General features: G+C 32.5%; 1 protein-coding gene across 1 annotated transcript in view; it reads right to left on the reverse strand.

The window, feature by feature from the left end:
- Positions 1 to 14,838, reverse strand: part of LOC144450460 (protein PALS2-like) — a 49,256-nt gene extending 34,418 nt beyond the window's left edge. Inside the window, exon 1 of the mRNA XM_078141070.1 lies at positions 14,801 to 14,838. The gene's annotated coding sequence lies outside the window, so the exon portion shown is untranslated. The remainder of the gene's footprint in view (positions 1 to 14,800) is intronic.
- Between the last annotated feature and the right edge of the window lie 246 nt (positions 14,839 to 15,084).

The raw sequence follows: 15,084 nt of genomic DNA on the forward strand, positions 1-15,084 counted from the left end.
TTAACCCTTTCCTTGCTTGATGAAATTTAAATATTTAATTCAACAAGTTGTCATCTTCCCAATGATTGATTTGATTTATGACTGTATAGTGCCAAATTTCACCATCTATATCATCAGAATTTTGCTAAAGAGACTGAGTACTCGGCAATGACAGGCAAACATTGTAATATTGCTAAAATATATTTTTAATATTATATGTGTTATCATTTCTATTATACTGACTTCTCATTATGACTTGTGAATTTCATACTTAACTGACTATTTCAAGGTGGAAGTCAAATGAGTCTTTTTTGGACTATAAAAATAGTTTATCAAGTAACATGCATTGCCTAACAAGATGTTAAATATCTTCTATCATACACATCACCAATATTCAACCCTTTTAATAAATAGACAAAAAGTAATAATACAAATATTATATGATTAAGTGAGTAGAAATAGACTATAGGGTGATTGCATATCACAATACAAATATTCCATCCCCAATACATACACAGAATATTGTTATTACCCTAACAGGTAATCTACTATCTATCAATCACTAATTATACATTACAAACACATCTCAGCTGGCGGCCATCTTGCCGTGGAGGTAAAATACAATAATTGCGTCTACAGAAAACAAGCAATTTGCTAACTGATTTATTATACATAAAGAATGTTTTCATGGCATAGTGCCATCATATAATTGTACAAAGACATTGTATCAATTAATCATACATATATCTTATATTAATAATTCACTCCTACTTAGTAATTTATTATTAAAACATGACAAATAAGTATACCTAAATATATATATTCTATGGTCGGAATAGGCCACGTCATTTGAGAGTTGGGTTTCCCTTGAAAATAACAGTAAAATAGTCGGTAGTGCCTATTTACTGTGAGAATAATTCAAAATGCTTTAAAAAGTCCATTCATGGTGCGAAACTAGTCAAAGATTCAAGACATTTTTGCACTGATTTACTACTATATATACTATATATATATATATATATATATATATATATATATATATATATATATATATATATATATATATATATATATATATATATATATATATATATATATATATATATATATATATATATATATATATATATATATATATATATATATATATATATATATATATATATATATATATATGAGAGTAGTTGAATTAAATAGCCAGTGTTCTCCCCACTATAGAGAAAGCATGGTATAAACACCGTCCTTGTCATCTAGGTCGCCATACTTGACAGGTTTCTGTCATGCTTCAAAAGTGTTCTACCATCCTTGAGCTTTAGTAATCTTTGATTTTTTTAAATTTTTGCTCATCCTTCACGAGCGAAAATTCAAAGAAATCAAAATGTCAGTTAGGATAACAAAAATATTGAGGTAGTGTTAGTCCTATATGTCTATAAGTAGCCTAATACATATTAAAGTACACAGGAAAAGATATTCAATACGATAATAAAAGTCAATTTGAATAAAACTTTGAAACTATAACTGTCAATATCCTATCATTAATGTCATAATTACCAACCTCCTGAAGTCAACCTACGATTTTAGACAACAGGCGATGTCACCATGTGCAGTAGTGACCTAAGAACAGACATGCTTTGTACTTGTAGTTGTACATGTATATCATTTTATGGCTGTCAAATTTTAATTTTATTTCTAGAAACGCACAATATCGACACTGTACATATCCACGCCACCATGACCTGTGTTGTATGTAAACTATCGATGATTATGACAGCTGCTCTTATCATGTCCTCAATACAGAAATATTAGAATGATCAATTGTTAAATGATTACCATATAACATGTAATCTGTTCTAAATAATCCTACATGATATCAGTAATATGTCACTATTACATATGTATATTATGTAACCTTTGACCCCTGAGTGGCAAAGAACAAGCCATGAATGTTTGCTGGTATTGTTGGGGTTTTTTTTCAATCCAACACAATATCAATAGCTGTTTTTTTCTTTCCAATCCAACATTTTTTTTTGCTTTCCAAGACAACATAATTTCAGGCACAGTTTGGAAACTATATTAGATTTTCACCAGCGGTACATGCTATTTTCGACCAACAAACTGAATAACATACCCCAAATGACAGCACAATGTTTACGTAAAGTGCAAATAATGGTACTCAAGGTGACATGTGGTTCTCTTGGTAGCAATCATGTGTACGTAAAGGGCAAATAATGGTACTCACACTGCATGTGGTTCTGTTGGCAGCGTAATGTGTATGTACAGTGCAAATACAATTTGCAAATACAAGTGTAATGGTACTCATGTGTCATGTGGTTCTGTTATTTTTGCATTATAAAAAACAGCAAATTTCCTGAAAAATCATACTGTGCAATCACATCATTGTGCATGGAACGAAGGTGCCCCTCATTTGCATATCATTTGCATACATGTATGCAATAGTGATTTTTTTGGTATTGTACTGCCAGTGGAAATATCACTAGTATGAGCACTCACCAATGCAAGTACCCATTAGTACAGGTAGACAGTAGTAGACAAAATGTACATACAACTGCCGACATCAAACCATGGAAAAACAAAAACTATTGCAAACAGGGAAAGTAAATAAGTGAATTGAATTAATAACACTTGACACAACATGTTGGAACAACAGAGACTTGTATTACATTTCATGGTTTGATAAGAACAGCTTTATGGCCTCTTTATGTGTACATGAAATGCCAGGGGAACTGGAGATTTGTTTGTGAAACTGAACTATAATGTAAAGTGGTCATAAAACTGTCTTATCAAATGAGGAATGTAATACAAATCTCTGTACTTCCAACATGCTGTGCCAAGTGTTATTATTAGTTGTTTACTCAACCTGTTTGTAATAGGTTCTGTTTGTCCACGGTCAGATGTCACCAGTTGTAGTTTCTGTAGTACGTGATAGACATGACGTATGTCGTGTTGTACAACTACAGGATCTATAGTAGACGACATGTCATCATAACCAGGAAATCTCATTTCCAATCCCATACATTAATTTACAATGCTATTTGCATGATTGATAACTTTCCTGTTTTCTACATTCAACGTAAGAAAGAACTTCTTTGACAGTTACATGACATGTTTTCCTATCTGTCTGGTAAATTGAAAAGATTCAATAGACTGTTTGGAACATTAATGCGATAATAAAATGTACTCTTCGATGGTCTACTGCACACACCTGCTGTGAAAATCTAAAAACATACTTTATGTTTGCATGGCAATGCATCAGCTGGAATGCAGTGAAAACCTTCCCATCAGTAAATGTTGGTTGGCACTATTTATAAATACAATGAAACCATTCCCCTCTCCCTCAAATAACTGTGATTGTAAGATTCTTACAGACACTCTCCCAATTCAACTTGAAGGACATCAAAATAATTTTCCCAAACAACCACAATAATACTCAGCGTTGCCATAACCAATTATTTCAACTGAAAAGTTACTGTTTATAATTTGATCAACTTTCAGTTAAAACACGTTCCTTTGAGTTAAAAGTGGGTATTTAGTTAAGTGTTGCACAAATCAATATTTTCATGTCCTTTCCTGGGAAAGAATTCATGGAAAATTTTAATAATGATCTACTGTTAATATAATTAATCGATATAGTACAAAATATGAATTAATATCCTGTAAACCCGAAATCTTTTGCTAAAAACCTATTTTGCTTATTTCACTGAAAAACAAAAATGCAAAAATGAGTACTGACTAAAATATTTCTTTGTAAACACAATGAACCTGGTCAGTAATTTGTAAAAGTTAGTCTTTTAGAAATAGTTAGACTGTAAAATTGTAAAAATTTCTAGTGCCAAAAATATCTAGGTTTATCGTAATATGTATTTCTATAGTATGTGAAAAAGAATCTTGATTTAAACTGATAATATATTGTAAACCTGGAATTTTTTGCTATAGACACATGTATTTTCGCTAATTTTTTTGGAAAACTGAAACGCAAAAATAAGTAGTGATTAAAATGGCTTAAATACAATGTACATATACAAGTACCAGTCTGGTAATTTGTGAAAATTATTTTTTTGAGGACTAGCTGAAGACCGTAAAATCACAAAATTTTCTAAAAGTGAAAATATCTTGATTTACAGTATGCAGAAGATAAATAATACACTATCATAATCTAAGTATTCAAAATATTAATACATTATATTTTACTAAGAAATTATAATCAGTATGCAGAAGATGAATAATACAATATCTAAGTATTCAAAATATTAATACATTATATTTTACCAAAGCAATTATAATCGTAGCAATCTATTTAAACTGTTGAATGATATCTGGAGATGAAGACTCAATAGTGGAGTAGTATTGAATATATCACTCACACCGTGACAACTTTACAAGAATCCCTGGTGATGGACATCCCTTCAGGCGTGAAATAGGGTATCTACCCTTGTGACCTACAAGGGTTAAGTCACACACTGCTCTGTCATCTTTGCAAATGATTGCAATAAAAACTGAACAAATAAATTGTTCTGACAAAGTTGACTTCACTTTGTCAGAACTGATGTACAAGTTTTTCAATTTAAGACGTGTTTGCAAGTCAGTTTTAAGTGGCAGCTGATGATAGCATCGGCACAAATGTCATATCTTACAGATGACAATCTTCACTACCAGAGAGTTGCACAAGTTTGTAATTCAATGGTGCATTGTACACATGTATATGTACATGGTCATGTACAATATGGTTTCAAAAGATATACGTTATACTTTGTATTAACAAACTATTATCCCGGTAAAAAAAGTAACAATTTGTCTGGACTGGTGTCTGGTTAATATAATTTTTTTCATGAGTGTTCTTTTCTTTACAGAAAGAGAATTAAGAAATGCAGGTGCCCTTTTGTTCACGTAGAACGTTCACTATATTATCAGAACTTCCTCTAGGGAAAACCATTGGTATGGATCCATTGTGAGCAGTTCCCCTTTTATGAACAATACATAAAGTGTGTGTGAACTACACAAAACTGAACTATACTTGTCCCTTCCACAACATCAGCTTTAAATTCTACTCAGGCTCTGTCCTCATAAAATTTTAATCCCCAGACTGTATCATATACAGAACACCCTGTATATAAATTAATAATACATAAAGTAAAGTCTGGCCTTATTTTACAACCTACTGTTCTGTTACCAGACATTATACAATCTAGGGACCTCTGAATGACCCTGGATAGGATGTCCTTTGATATTAAACCTGTAGGTTTCATAACTTTCATACACTAGTCTTCAAGTGGTATGTACCATATGTTTATTTAGCTATCAAACCACAAGTAACTGAACACTTCTGTCAGGGTTATTGATTACTTCCACAATCTCACCACTTGACAACACTAAATCAACTCCTTCAGTGCACTGAATTACAATTCATTCAAAATGTCATTTAAAAAAAATCGATTTTTTTTTTCGAAGCTTTGTTATACACCTTAATTCATATTTGACAAGTCAAACAAAAAATTATTTAAAACTTAAATCAACAGAAAGATTCTTCAATTATTTTGGAAATTTTGGTTCACAATTATCCTACACTAAATACTACCCAATGACATATTTCCCACCAGCACAGTTCAAATAACAGTTATTGTTTGTCTGTATATATTACACCTGATGTATGTGTGTGTGCAGTTATTAATGTGTAACCATTTTTTAGCCTCTCACCCTTCAGAAAATCTTAATATGGGTAAATAAAGATTAAAATAGGTATAATTAAACACTAGCAATAAGCAAAATATTAAATTTAATATAAAAATTGCATCAATTTTTATGTTGGCACATATTCCTTTGTGTTAGAAGTGGTATTGATCCAGTGTTATACAATTCAATATTGTACATCCTTACCACTGTACCAGGGATGATAATAATAACATGGAATTTACATAACTAAAGAACATATTGATAATGTATATATTGTTAAAAATCATACGGTGCTGACCACTTCACTATAAAAAAGCCTGACGAACACACCACACGATATCTCATAATTATTGATAGTCAAATCTATTTTCTTATTATATCTACAGAATACTACAAACATGGAAATTTTTCGCTAAAGACTTCCTTTCGCTTATTTCGCTGGAAAACAACGACATAAATAAGTAGATACTAAAATGTCTTCTTGTACATGATAGAATGTAAGTCTGGTAAATATTACCGTAGTAAAAAATAGACTTTGAGAATACTAGCTGAAGACTGTAAAATCACAACATTTTCTTGTGGTGAAAATATCTAGGTTTATAGTGTACATATAACACAGTGCATTTCTGTCACTGTGACTTCTCAATAAAGGGTATAACATAAAGAAAAGCATTACAATCGTTGCCTTGTTATATTAATCCTAACTGGAAATCGTGCTCAATTATAGAAATGTCCTGCAGCACAAGTTGTCTATCAACTTTCAAGCTATGTTGTGTAAGCCCAAGGGCATTTCGAAATTTCATTCAAAAACCCTCTATAATTGTCGGTTTTTCTTCCCCTTTCAAAATGTCTACATCAACTAAGTCTTACATTCATGATTGTAAAATTGAGTCACATCACCCGATGCTCTTTGATAAAAGATTAAAAATGTTGGCATTTTAAACTGTGATAGTATCAGGTCTCAGAATATTAAATAAATGTTAATCAAATAACGTATACTATATATCCAAAAGACGATTACTGATAACAAATGTCAGCAACTATCTTACATTCTTTTTTGGAATTTAGTACAAAATGAGATGCAATCTACAAAAATGTATAATTCCCCAAAAATTTTCTGATAAAAGACACTGACAATAACTTGTCTAATTTATTGTTAATGTTAGTTCTTGACAAATCACTTTAAAACAAAATTAGATGCAACTAGGTTATCTACATTTCCAAGAAAAACAAACCCCATGAGCAAACTGCTCATTTTTTTTTCAATATATTTTATGTGTATACTGTGTTACTCAAATTTCTCTGACATCAGCACTACACTATCCATTCCTAATGTGCTCTTTTTCTGTATCTAGGCAACACTTACATGTGTATGATTTTATACAATATTCTCAAAAAATCGAAGCTCTGGGGGATCAATCATGTTGTTATCTCCTTGTGGTCTATTTGTAGATACACATACGAACAACTCATTTATCAGCAGTACTTTTTTCTACAATTCTGGAACCCTAGTAACAACAGAGAGAATGCAAATATGATTCAAATATACAGCTACATTTTTCATAATTTTTGTTAATATTTTACAAAGTCTCCTTGCAATATATCACTCTGGTGAAACATGTCAAGTATCCATATGTACACGTATATTACAACTGAATGAAAGAAACACACTCCCAGGAACTCTTCATGACAGTTACATTGGAATTTACAAATGTGTCACAGTGTGAATTGGAAATTTGTTTTGATTTTTGTTATTATCTCATATTTGAATTCATTCTCAGGATCCAACATAATTTTTTTGTAATATCACAGACATCTATGGTTATATAAATGTATGCTAGTCATTACTAACATCATTTTTTAGCTTACCTGTATGTAGACTTGAAGGACTAACACTACTACACATTATTTGTGTTATCCTATAACTGACATTTTAATATTTTGAATTTACACTTGTCCTTCCATAAGGTAGGCTAATCATTTCCAGCTTTTGTGATAAAAGTGTTATAATGCTGTAGAAAACATGACTGATGGTCTTTATATAAAAAGGTCAGAATTAAGCATGCATAATTTTCACATAATCAGATTCCATCATAAAATAAACCAAGTCTATGTAATTTACAAGTCTACATAACACAATTCATATTCTTCACCTGAGCCCCTAGCTACATGTAGACCTGGGAGCAGTACCAGTAGCCAACTCTGGTAGGGGTGTGTGGCCAGTGCTGGAAACCCCAGGCCCCATTTTAGACCCACTTTGACCAAAAATCAAGACCCCATTTTAGACCATTACAGGTTTCTAAAAGATGAAAGTTTAGACCTAAATATATTTTCCTCAGGAAGCAACATTTTGGGGCTCTACAGCTCGAAAAAAAAGACCCCCATTTCAGACCAATGATTGTGTAAAGTAACACACTACTGCACCATGTGTAATCAATGTATTTGATGTTATTAGCTCAACTTTACTCCTCTCTTTACAAATATAAATACAATGTATAACTAACCAAAAATCTATCAAACACTTACTTGGAACAAGTAGAAGAGTAGATGTTATGTCAGCAACTAACCAAACTCTAGGTCTGTGGTTTACATGTTATGGTTGACATTAAACAAATACTCTGTGATAAAATCCTACCACGATCTGACAGACAGCAAGCCTTCCAGGCCTGTACTGTATTGATTTATTCTTAATGGATGTATGAGAGTTCATCAAATATTTTACCTTTTAAAGGGCACAGCTGTCTCTGGAAATATTAACTTGTCATTCCATGTTATTTTGAGACCATACTGCTATCGTGAAATGCACTTTAATAGTTTATTCTGTGCTTCTTTCACAAATTGTCAAAATTTTAATATTTGTTACAGATTTTTATTAATTTCAGTACAAAGAAAACAAAAAATTTGCAAGTTTTTTATGTGTTCATTTTATATTAATCACACACACTGTAAGGTTTTACATGTATTATTCATATTCATGATTAATATTTAATAAAATATAAATATCAATTCATTACAAATATGAAACTGTAAATCAAACCGAGTTTTCAATTTCATCTTTTTGTAAGTGTGGTTCTCAATCAAGCCAAAAATCTCATGTAAAAGTCACTACACAAATACATGTCCAAGATATTTTTACCGCAAGAATTTTGTGATTTCACATTCTTCAACTAATTCCCAAAGACTAATAATCAGAACAATTTTCTTAAGTGTGGTACACTATGTTTATAAATTATATACAAGACCAAGGTACATTTTTTAGAATTTTAGCACTACTCATTTTCACGTTGTTATTTTCCTGCAAGAGTGAAAATATGTCATTACGAAAAATTTCCAGTACTTTGAACACATCAACTTTAAGCCCGGATAATGGAATAAATCGAATCCATACATTTGGCATCCATTCTAATCCATGATTTGTACATTTCTACACAGCTGGACGGATATAAGAAGGAATTTCCTGCCACTCAATACATTCAGATCTTAATTCCTACACGAGAGTCAACCTAGCATCATATTTCGTTTTGCATTAACATTCTTTGTGAAAACATGACTAATAGTACATGTATATGTACCACTGTATATTTAATACACCAGTACATTTTGTACGTGAATATGTACAAAGTTAGAATGATTTCTTTGTTAGTTTGTATATCTAATTTTCAAAACGTTATCGTGAAAAAAAATTCCTTATCAAATTCACAAATTCATAACATCACAGGCTTGCATCATCTTTCTTTGTATATTTACATTTCTGTTGTGAAAATGGAATTCCACTGCAGATTCAATACACAAGTTTCTCTACTGAACAAAGTTTGAATAATTTCTTTAACATGTCTAATTTTTAAAATTTTATTGTGAAAATATAATTCCCTAGCTAAGGACTACAAGTTTATCTTTCACTTAATTTGCCAGTATGAAAGAAATTGGGTTATAAACGAGGGAGATTGTAGATTTTATTTCCCACTCTTTACTTCTGCAATCCAACATTATATGAGAGAGAGATTGACTGGGTGTTTTTATCACTACTTTACATTTCAATTTAAGTTTCTTTGTTCAGGAAGGTATGTAATTAGGGAACAGGTTCACTTGGGGTCATGTATGTTAACCACTATAATTTTCTATACACCGGAGGCAAACAATCATGGGAATAGTGCGATATTATTCGTCCTTGTAATAGCTACAGGTTCTTGTTACTTATTCAAGTTATTGGTCAATTCACAACAGATGCAGCAGCAGAATCGAGGTTGGTACAGTATTGCATTTCACTGACGTATGTGATGTTTTTTTCCATGAAGGTAAACACATTTCAAAGGTACACCAAGGCACCAGACACACACACACACACACACACACACACACACACACACAATAGGATCCTTAGCTCTTATATATACGATGTGGGGTTCCAACTCATCGTCTCTGCTACATGATCCTGTACCTAATCACAACAAGTGATAAGCATTGTTATTATTTCACAGTGTTGTAGAAGCAGGCTTCTGCTGAAAACATTACATATATGGCTTTAATGATTTTAATGGATTCTATTCATTGTATAATAACAAACATGGTTTTCATTTAATAAAGGGTTTATTACTAGATTTTATTACTTAATTAGATCGAATCATAAAGCTAGAGTAGTAGTAAACCTTTACTTTTACTACACCCACATGTACATGTACACTATTTTTAGGGCTACCAACATGTTGATCAATGGTTGGCGCAATGAATTGTTCATGTGCACTTTGGTATTCTAATGTGCAGCTAAACCTCTCCACTGATAAGTTGTGACATTCTCCCCCACCCTCGTCCATATCATTATGCCCTGTCAATGAAACTGATGAACCATCTATGCACAGCAATTTCTGGTGATCCATCACTTCAGCATTCATTTTGCCTCACGACAAAAACATTATCTTTATTTGGAGGCATACAACTATCCTCATGACAAACTGAAACAGATTTTTATTTTTCTCCATCTTTACTTTGAAAACAGGAACATCACCCCATTCTTCACAACAGTCTGATACTACATGTAGTCTAGAACCATACATTTGCAATAAGGTTGTATCTGCTATACAATTGTATAGGCAGATACGACATTACTGCACTGATGTGATAACATATGGTTTCATTTCTACGATCTCTCTCTCTACCGTATAGTAAAATGGCTTTCTCTAGCAAGACATTCCATTCTTACCACCGACATGAATAATGATATTGGAGCATTTATATAAACATGTTCAAGTTATCATGTTGTGATGTATTTTAAGACTGGAGTTTGAGTTGTAGTAAACTGAATGAAAGCCTAGTACAACCACCTGTCAGTGTGTGTGATGGATTACGGCTGACATGCACTATTCACTCTTTCCCCAGCAGGAGATTTGACTAGATTTTTGGCAGTATTTTTCCATTTGAGTATACATGGAGAGGGAGAGATTGTAGAAAATGAGCCCACACGCCGAGTTCTACACAAGTCTGGAACATGACTCCTCCTAGATAGAGTGATTTTATTTGTCTACATCACTACTTTGTAAACAGATATCTCTGCTTTGGATTCCTCCAAGGATAATGTGATCCTTAAAGTGGTTGATGCATTTGTTTTGACTAATAACAGTGTGTTGATATTCACATCTCTAGGGGGAAACTGTAGACTTTGTACAATATTACCAAACTCTCTGTCAATCAATGCTAAGTTGTGTGTAGGAAGAGAACCTCTCAAGAAAACTAACATTGTTAATTAACACACACAATAGACGTGAGTTGTTCCATCAAAAGGAAAAAACATCACAATCTATCAAAAAGGAAAAAAATCTCAGAAACATTTCATTCAAATTACTCTATTAAATTACATTTGTATATTTATATGGGGATGCCAATGTAATTACTGAATAAATGTAATGATGGTCGCAGTGCACTAAAAATTATTATTTCATTATTTATTTCCCAGAGAACACTTGTTGTTGTAACTTACACAAATTGTATGAAGCCAATAATCCTTAGCAGTTGACAGTGCAGAACAAAGACGTCATTTTTTGGAATTTGGCAGGTTATATTTATCAGAAACCAAAAATCAATATCTTTATGAGTGTTATAGTAATACTGAAGTACAGGATCAATTTACATTCCTGTTTTGTCAAGCATTTGAATACATTACTATATGACTAGTATGAGTTGAAGAGAACAATAATCTTAACTTGTTACTATATCAGTTGCACAGAAAATAACAATTTTAATATGTTATGATACGGATCCAACAGAGAGAACAATATAATGTTACTATATCAGTTGAATAAAAAAATAATCTTAAAGCTTATAGTGGTATAGATTTGATAATTTTAGCTTGTGGTGTAGATGTGACAGAAAATTGAAAAAAAAAAACTATTTTAGTGTGTACATGTAAGTTGAACAGAAAAACAGTCTTAGCTTGCTACTGTAGGGATATGACAGGAAAACATGAACACATTTCTAATCACATCTATATTTTAAAAATGCACAAACTAATTGATTGTGAAAAAACAATCCATTATTTGCACAGTGACAATATCGATGACAGGGTACATCGTGTTAATTTAGTGGTGCAGTAGTCTGGATGCTAACTGTGAAGGTAAAAATTGTAAACGATACTGAATAGAATCAAGATTAATGGTGTAGGGAAATCGTCATACTTTGATACATGTGTACCTCCAATTAGTGAATTACACCATCAAGGGGATATATGTAAGTTATGCTATCTCCACTTGCACAGATGTGATATATCTATACTGTATTATTACATATGTACCACAGAGATTACTTGCACCAGTGCACACAGACACATACATGTACTAGTAGTGCAATATAGAAAATATTATTGCATACCCCTGCATGATGCAAATAATATGCAAATGATATGCAAATGACAGTATGATCATTCCTTGTACACAAATGTGTATGATCGCACGGTATCATTTTTACAGAAATTTGTTGTTTCGGATAAGCAAATATAACAATAGCACTTATTAACAGGACCCAATGACATTCAAGTTCCAGTGTACAATGTAGGTATCTTACACTCATGTTTGCAGTGTTTTTTGTTGTACTCCCACTCATATACAGCCACAGAGAACAACACAAGTGTTGATGCAAATATGGAGGTCTGGCTAGCATCCATTTTATCCAATAATGGGAATCACTACATAGTATATCTAGACTTTGCTGCTATCAGTAGAGATATAACTTTCCTTTCAGATGTCTTAGCTTATGAATGGTATTATCTGTAACACTTAATTTCACAATAAAGTCAACTTAATCCCGGGTTTATTACCCTCCACTAAATTATTTTCCATTCAAAGCACTACTATACTACTCACTTAAATGCAACCCCTCACAACCCAAGCAAACAAAATATGCATGAAATATTAATACCCAAAATAACAAGTGCTGGCTTTATTAAGAATATGGTGACCATGTAACGCTATCATAAATTTAAAAATGAGTAATATCAACGCTATATTTTACAGTGACTCATGTAAAACACATTTTGTTTATCAGACCTATTTTTCAACATATCGTTTTTAGTTTTGAAGCAAACAGTGAGATAATCGTTACAGTTCATATTTGTGTTGCATACATTTCATGACATCTATGTACTTAGTTGTAACATTGTATAAATTACACATCATTTGACATTTCCTAGAACAGGATTTGAACCAATGAAGTCCAGTAAATCAATAATATCTACTATTGACCTTTGACCTAAAAACCAGCTGATTCACCCAGTGAAAGAGTTCAACATTAATGTGAAATATTTCTATTTTGATGGTCTGATATCATGCTACTAATATCATATAATACACTCTATGTTTTGGCTTGAGGCAAACTTTATATAATAATTTCAAAAATTGGTCATATCATATTACCATTCTCATAATAATTTTGAAATTATTAATTTCAGTACTTTATTTTTATGACTAACACTGACTTTAACAAACTTTGAGTGAAAAACAAGTAATTTCATTACATTGCACTTCTTTGAAATCATTCCAAAAGTCTACATCATATAGACTCATGAGAACTTGCTATCTGGTGTGTCAATGTCTTGTTGAGCCAACAGTAATGTGTAGACAGAATACTGATATAGCCAATGCTTGGGGCTATTTTGGTAGACAATCTCACAGGCTACTTTTTAATTAACATTTCATGGTGGTTAATTACAGAGGTGCTGATTAGAAAACTGCTACACTTAGTTAGTTTCAAGCACCTACCCAATGTATGACACTAGCAAACAATTAAAATACAGATAAATCACCTCTTTATGCAGTAGGAAGGGAGCATATGGATAGAAATACTCACATTAAACTGATGCTTACCAAATTCTCATAATAACACAAAATCGTAAAAACTAGCATTAAGAAATTTAATAATTCTGTGTTAAAACAAAATGATGCCAGCGTTGACATACCAAAGAGGTCAATGTAAAAATAGTGTATATACATGTAATCATTTCAAATTCTGTTTCCATACACTGTACCACTACCAACACACCTGTGGCAGAGTACGGACGGCTGTGCACAAAAATGAAGTACACGCGATCGCGCGATGGTTTTCTTCTAAAACTGAACACTGAAACTAGCCGTAATGTCGTACCATATGTAAACTTCGAGTCTGCCTGATAGGCAACGAAATTACTTAGTAAATATTGCGATTAGCGTAAAGTTTTCTACCATTTTGTGGCAAGTGCAACAGTGTGTAGCTGTGAGGGCGAGTCCTAGATCCTCGCGATCGAACGCAACTCTCATCTCAACGCACTATTTGTGAGTTCGTGTACTCGCTACTACCCCTGCTAATGCATATCAGTGGCGTGCCATGGACTTTGTCACCCTACAATATCCTACGACGACCAAGCGTGCAGGGCCCAACTACGAAGTAATCCAACAGGTATTTACTACGGTAATGCACATCCGCCATGATTGATTGACAGACACTCCGAACTCTAGTAAATTGTACACGAGATAAGGGAAAATCACATCCACTTTCACACCTAACGAGGTAGATGCAAACTTTATTTCATCGCCGATGATGATTTGCAATCACTCTAGTGTATCTAGTTCGAGAATTTAGAAAGTGAAAGTGAGCAAATAAAGAATATACTTACCCACCAAAACAGAGAGCAGATCGGGCGACGCCGTCAGAGGGTAGCTATTATGCTAATTACTGTTACGTAGAAAGCGGCTCTCTGATTGGTCAAATGCAATACGAAGGTCGTCCTGGACATCAGTGATTTTTCACAAATGTAAGGCTGTATTGCAACTAAAATCATAAAAGCTTGGAAAATTACATTTTTAGTGATAATACCGAGTATAGGCATTAAAATGTGACTTTGTTCTATAAATCTACTTTACTAAGAACTTTTTTTTTGCGCACCTGATTCAACCAATG

This window comes from Glandiceps talaboti, chromosome 20 (genome assembly GCF_964340395.1).
Source record: "Glandiceps talaboti chromosome 20, keGlaTala1.1, whole genome shotgun sequence".
NCBI lineage: Eukaryota > Metazoa > Hemichordata > Enteropneusta > Spengelidae > Glandiceps > Glandiceps talaboti.